The sequence below is a fragment of the Salvelinus sp. IW2-2015 genome, linkage group LG4q.1:29 (assembly GCF_002910315.2).
Source record: "Salvelinus sp. IW2-2015 linkage group LG4q.1:29, ASM291031v2, whole genome shotgun sequence".
NCBI classification, from domain to species: domain Eukaryota; kingdom Metazoa; phylum Chordata; class Actinopteri; order Salmoniformes; family Salmonidae; genus Salvelinus; species Salvelinus sp. IW2-2015.
The window spans coordinates 28,844,073-28,854,329 of NC_036842.1; the positions used below are offsets into that span (position 1 = coordinate 28,844,073).

The window sequence follows — 10,257 nt, forward strand, 5'->3', positions numbered from 1 at the left end:
ACACACACACACACACACACACACACACCCTGCTGCTAGCTCTAACCATGCCTGGCAATGACAGGCGATCGTTCCTCAAGACGGCAACAACAGTGGCTGGTCGTATGCTTCTCATATGTGCGTGTGTGTGTGAGCGCTCACCTGTGGAGTCAGGGTGAAATATGTCATGTTGTTCCATCTCCTCCTCATCTTCGTAGTGTTCCTGGTTGTCAAAGTGATGGTCATGGTGTGTGTGTTCGTGGTGTGTTTGTTGGTCATGGTGGGTGTGATGTTTCTCGCGTTGGGAGCGGTGTTTACGCCGTCTCCTTTTACTGTAACCGTGTGTTAACGGAACACCAATATACACTGGCTGGGGTTCTGAGAAAGAGAGAGAGAGAGAGAGAGAAGAGAGAGAAAGAGAAGAGAGGTTACCATCGACACAACATTATCTTCCTTAACACTCTACTTGACATATTGGACAAACAGATGTCTGTTCCTTCCATACAGTGGACATTGCACACACTACACAACTTTTTGTGTGTGTGTGTGTGTGTGTGTGGCCGTACTCACCTTCATCATCTTCCTCATATCGGTGGTGACTCCCACTTCTACCTCCCTGCCAATCATGTGCCATCCTGAGAGAGAGACAGAGACAGAGAGAGAGTGACAGAGACACAGAGAGAGAGACAGAGACAGAGAGAGAGTGACAGAGACAGAGAGAGACAGAGAGAAAGCCATGTAGATTGCAAAGGAACAACTTGACAGTGTGTATAAACTTTTGAATTGCAGTTGTGTAGAACATATCACCCTGAGTCCTAGACCTCTAATTTGGCTGTTGTATGTTCTTCTACATTTTGAATATGTGGTCACTTTATTAAAGAGGAACCTTATTAATCCTCAACGTATTCCCCAAGTAAACTCATTTGTATTCCACGTAGTGATCCTGCCCTCTCCTGGTGAGGATCATCACAACATATCACCTCAGCTACCATCTGGCAGTCTTGTACTAGACACTAACATTCAGGTCACGGACATTCAGGTCACTAATTTTCAGGTCACTAACTTTCAGAGTTTTTTTTACTAAGATGTTGGATGCTCATCTCCTCCTTTCATAAACAAAACATAAACAATAACAAATGTGCCTGGGGTAACCAGTGGCACTGTTTCACCAAATGCAGATTCCAGCTTCAAAGGAATAACCCTGCTGGCCATGTGACACCTGGCCAAACCACACAGCACCACACGTGCATTTGGTAACCCGGGAGATCGATGGGTGACTGACATGAGGAAAACTCATTGGAAAACCATAGCTGACCGGAGGTTGACCACACAAGAGCTAGAGAGATAAAGAGGGACAGCAGTGTATGGGGACATGCTCAAGGAGTGTCCCTCAAAATATCAAGTCTGTAACATTATGAACAGTCAATAATCAATCCCTAACTCCTATCCCATAGACACTTTTCACAGATCGGAAAGGGTCGGATTAGTGTAAGCAAAATGCCGGAAATTCCATCTGGGCTAGGTGGACATATACTTGTGGCTTAAACCCAATCCCATTCCTTCAGATCTATGAAAATTGTCCTGGGGGGGTAGGGGTTCATTTCTGACTGGGCATTAATGTACACACCACATTCAACAATGCATTTAGCTTTAGGCCTACATTAACCTTTAAGGATGACAATGAGGCAACAGATTTGTAATGATTTAATGATTTTACGTCTGTCTGTCTGTCTGTCTGTCTGTCTGTCTGTCTGTCTGTCTGTCTGTCTGTCTGTCTGTCTGTCTGTCTGTCTGTGTCTGTCTGTCTGTCTGTCTGTCTGTCTGTCTGTGTCTGTCTGTCTGTCTCTGTCTGTCTGTCTCTGTCTGTCTGTCTGTCTGTCTGTCTGTGTGTGTGTGTGTGTGTGTGTGTCACACAGGGTTTTTGTAGGCTGATCAATACCTTTGTCAGTCCAGATCACCAGCTGGCCCCTGAGCTCCTGATCATTGGGTGTGAAGGGCATGTTTTACACCCCACATACACCCTGAGTGCTGTTCATTGTAAGGACAACTCAGAACATGGAATACTTTGACTGAGTGGGCTACTGACAATACTAGTGGTAGGCTTACAGCTGGGGTGCCCAGCTCTGACCCTTGAGGGCCACAGTCCTGCTAATTTTGGGTGACTGATTCATTTGATTTTGAATGGTTTTCTACCTGAAAACCAGGTGTATGCATTCACTGCACAGCCATTCAATAGCATTCACTGATTAGGTAAGTACAATGGAGAAATTCAAAACAGCAGGATGAGAAGCTGCAGGGCCTGAGTTGTGCACCCCTAGTCAACACATTTCACTGGATCACAATTCTCCTATTTGGTAATGAGTTGGGTTGGAGTCAATTCCATTAAGTTTACTCACCCTGGTAACAAGGCAGAGCAGATTACACAATCAACCCAAGCCATAACTGCCATAACTGCCAGGCTTAAAGATAAAACAGAGATAAAATGATTCTAAAATCTGTAAGGCAGCTCAATTCTGATATTTTTCCACTAATTGATATTTTGACCAATAAAGATCTTTTCATATCAGATCTTTTTCAGAGCTGATCTGATTGGTCAAAAGACCAATTAGTGAAAAAAAGATCAGAATTGGGCTACCTGTGTAGACACTGCCTAAAATCAAGGTTGCATTGCCCTGCTCAGAAGTTGCATACATGCATCAACCAATGGTTGCATGCTATGTCATCGACTGTGTCATCAACTGACAGATTGCTGTAACATAGTTGTGGTTAGCTGATATGTAAAATACCTTTCCAGGTGTTGGGAACTTGAAAAAAAACAAGGTCAAATCATGACGTCAGTGATCTTCCGGTTGGAGAGTCGGAGCTCTAGAAAAATGCCAGAGTTTCCGACTTGGAATTCCAACTTAGATGACAGTTCAAAAAGATTTTTCCCATTCGGAGTTAGTTTTTTTCACAGTTCCCAGTTGTTTTGAAGGCGGCATATATGCACAACAGCACCCTTGATTCAACTAATATGGTAATGATCAAGCCCTTGATTTTGTATAGTCAGGTGTGCTGGTGTTGGGATAGAACAAATATGTGTAACTAGGGTTCCCCAAATCCTGGGTTAGGAAACAGAAACACTGCATAATAATACATGTCCTCTGTAAACTAACAAAGCAACACAACTAGCAGAGAAACAGCTCCTGTTCAGAATACACAGCTCATCTGGCCATGGTAGGTTATATCAGGATTCATCTCATATCTAACATCTGGCCATGGTATGTAATATCAGGATTCATCTCATATCTAACATCTGGCCATGGTAGGTTATATCAGGATTCATCTCATATCTAACATCTGGACATGGTAGGTTATATCAGGATTCATCTCATATCTAACATCTGGCATGGTAGGTTATATCAGGATTCATCTCATATCTAACATCTGGCCATGGTAGGTTATATCAGGATTCATCTCATATCTAACATCTGCCATGCATGGTAGGTATAATCAGGATTCATCTCATATCTAACATCTGGCCATGGTAGGTTATATCAGGATTCATCTCATATCTAACATCTGCCATGGTAGGTTATATCAGGATTCATCTCATATCTAACATCTGGCCATGGTAGGTTATATCAGGATTCATCTCATATCTAACATCTGGCCATGGTAGGTTATATCAGGATTCATCTCATATCTAACATCTGGCCATGGTAGGTATATCAGGATTCATCTCATATCTAACATCTGGCATGGTAGGTTATATCAGGATTCATCTCATATCTAACATCTGGCCATGGTAGGTTATATCAGGATTCATCTCATATCTAACATCTTCCATGGTAGGTTATATCAGGATTCATCTCATATCTAACATCTGGCCATGCATGGTAGGTTAATCAGGATTCATCTCATATCTAACATCTGGCCATGGTAGGTTATATCAGGATTCATCTCATATCTAACATCTGGCCATGTAGGTTATATCAGGATTCATCTCATATCTAACATCTGCCATGGTAGGTTATATCAGGATTCATCTCATATCTAACATCTGTCATGGTATATATCAGGATTCATCTCATATCTAACAACTGCCATGCATGTAGGTTATATCAGGATTCATCTCATATCTAACATCTGCCATGGTAGGTTATATCAGGATTAATCTCATATCTAACATCTGGACATGGTAGGTATATCAGGATTCATCTCATATCTAACATCTGGACATGGTAGGTTAAATCAGGATTCATCTCAATTCTAACATCTGGCCATGCATGGTAGGTTAAATCAGGATTCATCTCATATCTAACATCTGGCATGGTAGGTTATATCAGATTCATCTCATATCTAACATCTGGACATGGTAGGTTATATCAGGATTCATCTCAATCTAACATCTGGCCATGGTAGGTAATCAGGATTCATTCATATCTAACATCTGGCCATGGTAGTTATATCAGTATTCATCTCATATCTAACATCTGGCCATGGTAGGTTATATCAGGATTCATCTCATATCTAACATCTGGACATGGTAGGTTAAATCAGGATTCATCTCATATCTAACATCTGGCCATGCATGGTAGGTTAAATCAGGATTCATCTCATATCTAACATCTGGACATGGTAGGTTATATCAGGATTCATCTCATATCAACATCTGGACATGGTAGGTTATATCAGGATTCATCTCATATCTAACATCTGGCCATGGTAGTTAAATCAGGATCATCTCATATCAACACTGGACATGGTAGGTTATAATCAGGATTCATCTCATATCAACATCTGGCCATGGTAGGTTATATCAGGATTATCTCATATCTAACATCTGGCCATGGTAGGTTAAATCAGATTCATCTCATATCTAACATCTGGCCATGGTAGGTTAAATCAGGATTCATCTCATATCTAACATCTGGCCATGGTAGGTTTATCAGGATTCATCTCATATCTAACATCTTGCCATGGTAGGTTATATCAGGATTCATCTCATATCTAACATCTGGTCATGGTAGTGTATATACAGGATTCATCTCATATCTAACATATGGTCATGGTAGGTTATATCAGGATTCACTCATATCTAACATCTGGCATGCATGGTAGGTTAATCAGAGTTCATCTCATATCTAACATCTGGCCATGCATGGTAGGTTAAATCAGGATTCATCTCATATCTAACATCTGGCCATGGTAGGTTATATCAGGATTCATCTCATATCTAACATCTGGACATGGTAGGTTATATCAGGATTCATCTCTATCTAACATCTGGACATGGTAGGTTATTCAGGATTCATCTCATATCTAACATCTGGCCATGCATGGTAGGTTAAATCAGGATTAATCTCATATCTAACATCTGGCCATGGTAGGTTAAATCAGGATTCATCTCATATCTAACATCTGGCCATGTAGGTTAAATCAGGATTCATCTCATATCTAACATCTGGCCATGGTAGGTTATATCAGGATTCATCTCATATCTAACATCTGCCATGGTAGGTTATATCAGGATTCATCTCATATCTAACATCTGGCCATGCATGTAGGTTAAATCAGGATTAATCTCATATCTAACATCTGGCCATGGTAGGTTAAATCAGGATTCATCTCATATCTAACATCTGGCCATGGTAGGTTATATCAGGATTCATCTCATATCTAACATCTTGCCATGGTAGTTATATCAGGATTCATCTCATATCTAACATCTGGTCATGGTAGTTATATCAGGATTCATCTCATATCTAACATCTGGTCATGGTAGGTTATATCAGGATTCATCTCATATCTAACATCTGGCCATGCAATGGTAGGTTAAATCAGGATTCATCTCAATCTAACATCTGCATGCATGGTAGGTAAATCAGAATTCATCATATCTAACATCTGGCCATGGTAGGTTATATCAGGATTCATCTCATATCTAACATCTGGACATGTAGGTTATATCAGGATTCATCTCATATCTAACATCTGGACATGGTAGGTTATATCAGGATTCATCTCATATCTAACATCTGGCCATGCATGGTAGGTTAAATCAGGACATCTCAAATCTAACATCTGGCCATGGTAGGTTATATCAGGATTCATCTCATATCTAACATCTGGACATGGTAGTTATAATCAGGATTCATCTCATATCTACATCTGGACGGTAGGTTAAATCAGGATTCATCTCATATCTAACATCTGGCCATGGTAGGTTAAATCAGGATTCATCTCATATCTAACATCTGGTCATGGTAGGTGTATATCAGGATTCATCTAATACTAACATCTGGTCATGTAGGTTATATCAGGATTCATCTCATATCTAACATCTGGCCATGGTAGATATAATCAGGATTCATCTCAATCTAACATCTGGCCATGGTAGGTATATCAGGATTCATCTCATACCAACATCGGCCATGCATGGTAGGTTAAATCAGGATTCATCTCATGTCTAACATCTGGCCATAAGATATTAAATTCAGGATTCATCTCATATCTAACATTTGGCCATGTATGGTAGGTTATATCAGGATTCATCTCATATCTAACATCTGTATGTGATGATATATACTCTATCAAATATTCTCCTGTCTTTTCAATATACTCTCCAAAGGCATTAAATAATGTAATAAATACAATGAATGGCTGAGCAAGCTTTCCAACTCATCACTGATCGATCAGATCTATTGATTAAGATAAAACATGAGTCCAGTCTCCTAACGATGCTACTGTTTCGTTAAGCACACATTAATCTTTCAATGAAACTCCAACAGTACAAGCTCATGGCGTACACAATAGAACACAATATACAAGTTGACCGTTTCTCTTATTGAGTTCATTTCCACTGAACTGTATGGATAAAAATCCCAAGTCAAACCAAACCGTTTATTTCCTGATAATGCATATATTTAAAAGAAGAATGAGAACGCAGTCAGTGATGTTGTTAGAAAAGGTAGCCCTGTTTGTAAAGAACACACAAAAACAGCAAAAACTCAACCACCCAAACAAGTTTTGAACTCCATTCACAACAGAGCATGCATTAACAGTAACAGGAGTCAGTGGCTTACCTTAGCAGACAGTTAGAGTTGAACTGAGAGGAATTAAGTTAATGATGAACTAATAATAGATTCAGTAATGGACGCAGGTCTCAATGTCACTCTGGGCTCTGCTGCATACAACTGTCCTGCACCAACGACAGATAGCTGTTGGTTCTCCTTCCTGTGTATGTGTATGTGTGTATGTGTGTGTGTGTGTGCGCGCGCACACACACACACACACACACACACACACACACACACACACACACACACACACACACACACACAACGCACACACAACCATCGACCCAACCATCAGTAGCCTACCACAGCCTGACACGGAACCAAACCACAGAACAATCGATTTGACAATCAGCCCCATAGTTCTTGCCAATAGAACTAGTCAACCACACAGGAAGGCAATTTTTTATGTTTTTCTGAGATTTTCATAAGGTGGAACTCCAGGAGGATATAAATACATTGTTTAGAAATAGTGCAGAAAGCACTGGGGAGTGGATGAAGGATATGTCAATCCTCTCCCTGAAAACCTTTCTTTCACCCTCAATAGCCTTTTGTCATGTGTGTAATATTCAGATAGGAGGGACATTGTCTATGCAATATAATAGTCTGGAGGAAATCTATAACTATTTGGCATATATAGCGTGAGCATGGAAAAGATCAATAGGTCCTGCTGGAACTAAATAATCAGTGTAAACTCTTGCAATTTTCTGGCATCCACTGTCTCGTTTTCTATGAGTTGATTGATTTATTTATCTGTCGATCGCACACTCCCCATTGCAGTCACCCGTCAGCAGGAAAATAGGGAGGTTGAACGATAGATTTCTCACAGTAGATTAAACAGAGGTGCGAATTATAGCCTATCAAAAGTTCCAGCTTTCAAAGTTTTCTGTTTAACGGTCAAATCCTACATCTGTGTGCTGTCCGTCAAGCCCCAAAAAAACATTATTCACTTGTCAGTCATAATAGTTTATTGATCTGAATGAATGAACCATCCGATTCCGATTGGATTACACCCAATTCATGTGCAATATGAATATCAATAAGCTGTTGATTGATCATAGGCTATAGAAGGACGTGAGTCGTCTTCTTCTTCAATTAGGTTTTATGGCAGTTGGCATCCAATATGTTGCATTACCGCCACTAACTGGACTGGTGTATAAATCCATTATACTTTGTGACACAAAATGTGGAAAAAAACTTACCCACCACCCTATTCCACTGAAGGACAGGATGTAAAGTATTGACCAGGAAGTAAATGGGAGCACGTCAAAGTTCAAGGATCAGTTATACACCCACGCCCCATTGAATAAACAAACCTATCCACCTAATTTTCGAACGTTGCTATGGGCACAGTTTAACAACGGAAGTGATGTATTCAACTTCCGCTTTACTTCCCTATTGCAATGCGGTCATCCCTTCTAGCCATAACCGTGGAAAACTTGCCAGAGTAAATTATTTGAAGGAGTCAATTTATAGAGTATAAAAGTCAAGTAAACAAGTCTTGGTGTATAAGTGTAATTTTATATTTATTTCATTCAAGTTCACTAACGTTAGCTAGACCTACGAGTAGGCTGGTTCTGTTGTGATAATAACACGATAGGCTACATAACTATAACGATAACTACAATGATAAACTATAGGCTACATAACTATAAAGGTTGGTGTGCATCCACACTAGAGGAAAGTTTGTTGTTTATCATTCTGTAGTCCTACACCTGTCAATCAACTGATCAACGCATCCTACTGCACTCTGCCTGTTAATAATGCGGTAACACAAGACCGTTCATGAGGCACAGATACTGGTTCAGACCCTTCAGGGTGTGTTCATTGTCATAGCGACAACTGCAAATAATACTTCAATGTAGGCCTAAAAAAAAAGAATATAGTAACTCGTAATTAAATGCAGCAACAACAAATGCCATTTAGACTGCACATCTATTAGCCTACAGCAAGTCATTCCCTCGTTGCTCAAGTGGTTTGCAAGTGATTTTTCTAATGGTTGTCAATTCCTTTGGATCTTATTCTTCACTGTGCTCATCTCTCTGTCTGTCCTATGCAACTATTTGCAATGTATGAGCGGAACAATGTTATCAAAACCAGCCAAAAGTCATCACACCAATGCACTTTCTCTCCTCAACATTCCCCAACATGCATTTTCTAATCTGTAGGCCTGTTTACATTAATCAGTTAGCAAGACCAAGCCTGCTTCTTTCCCCAAATACGCTATTAGGCTTAGTATACATTTTTTTTTAAATAAATAAATGTCCTATAGCTTCTATTATAGCTTTTCCTGGGATTTCACGAGAAGAGGAGTGGCCTATTGCGGAGAGGCTAGTGTAGCCTATAGTCCAGGAGTCAGTGTTGCCAACTCCTCAGTAAGGAAAGTAGCTATTGGCTGTCCTAATTTGCATAATTGGCCATGTGCATGTAATTGTGATTTTTTTGTTTTTTGTTTTTTAGTTTACTTTTCTTAATTTAGTTTGGTTTTTAACCTTATGGTCCACTTAGGAGCCTACAACAAGTCACAGTAAAACATGAACATTTTTAACCATAACATAAAAATAAAAAAATTGTATACAATCCCCCTTAACAATCTAAATGGACCAAAAAGAGACAATAGAAAAAACTGTCAATGGCAATGTGAGAAAATTATGGTAACTAGTCTGGCCCTAATTTTTATGTAAGCCAGGGCGGGATCAGCCAGCGATTCATTTGCAGTCTGGACGCGGAGGGGTGAACATCTCCTGCTCTGACTGCAGCTGGGAGGAACTGCTGCGCAAGGACTGGGCCGCCTGTGAGTGCTTTGGGACGGGGGTGGGGCCCACGGCAGCACCCGCTGCTCGTTGAGAAGAGTAAGAACGATATGTGCTTTCACGTCAGAGTCTCCAAAAGTCTCCAATAACACCAGAAAAAGTCGCTAGATTTGTCGATAGTCGCTTTTTTGAAAATGTGTCGCTATAGGGGTCTGAATACTCGCTAAATATAGCGACAAAGTCGCTAAGTTGGCAACACTGCCAGGAGTAGGTAGCCCTGTTCCTAGAGTGCCGCAGGTACTGCAGGATTTTGTTCCAACTAGGTACCACATCTGACCAACTGAGCTAATTGATCAGTTCAATGATTGGCTAAATTTAATTCACCTGGTCTTCCAGGTTGATTAAATCAAAAGCATGAAGTGGGGTTGCCTACCCTTGTTATAAAGCCTGTTACGCACAGGAACAGC

The 10,257-nt window shown here is 40.4% G+C and overlaps 1 pseudogene; it reads right to left on the reverse strand.

Moving 5' to 3' along the window:
• The window catches only part of LOC111960887 (electrogenic sodium bicarbonate cotransporter 4-like), a 57,114-nt pseudogene extending 49,975 nt beyond the window's left edge, over positions 1-7,139 (reverse strand).
• Positions 7,140-10,257: the final 3,118 nt, after the last annotated feature.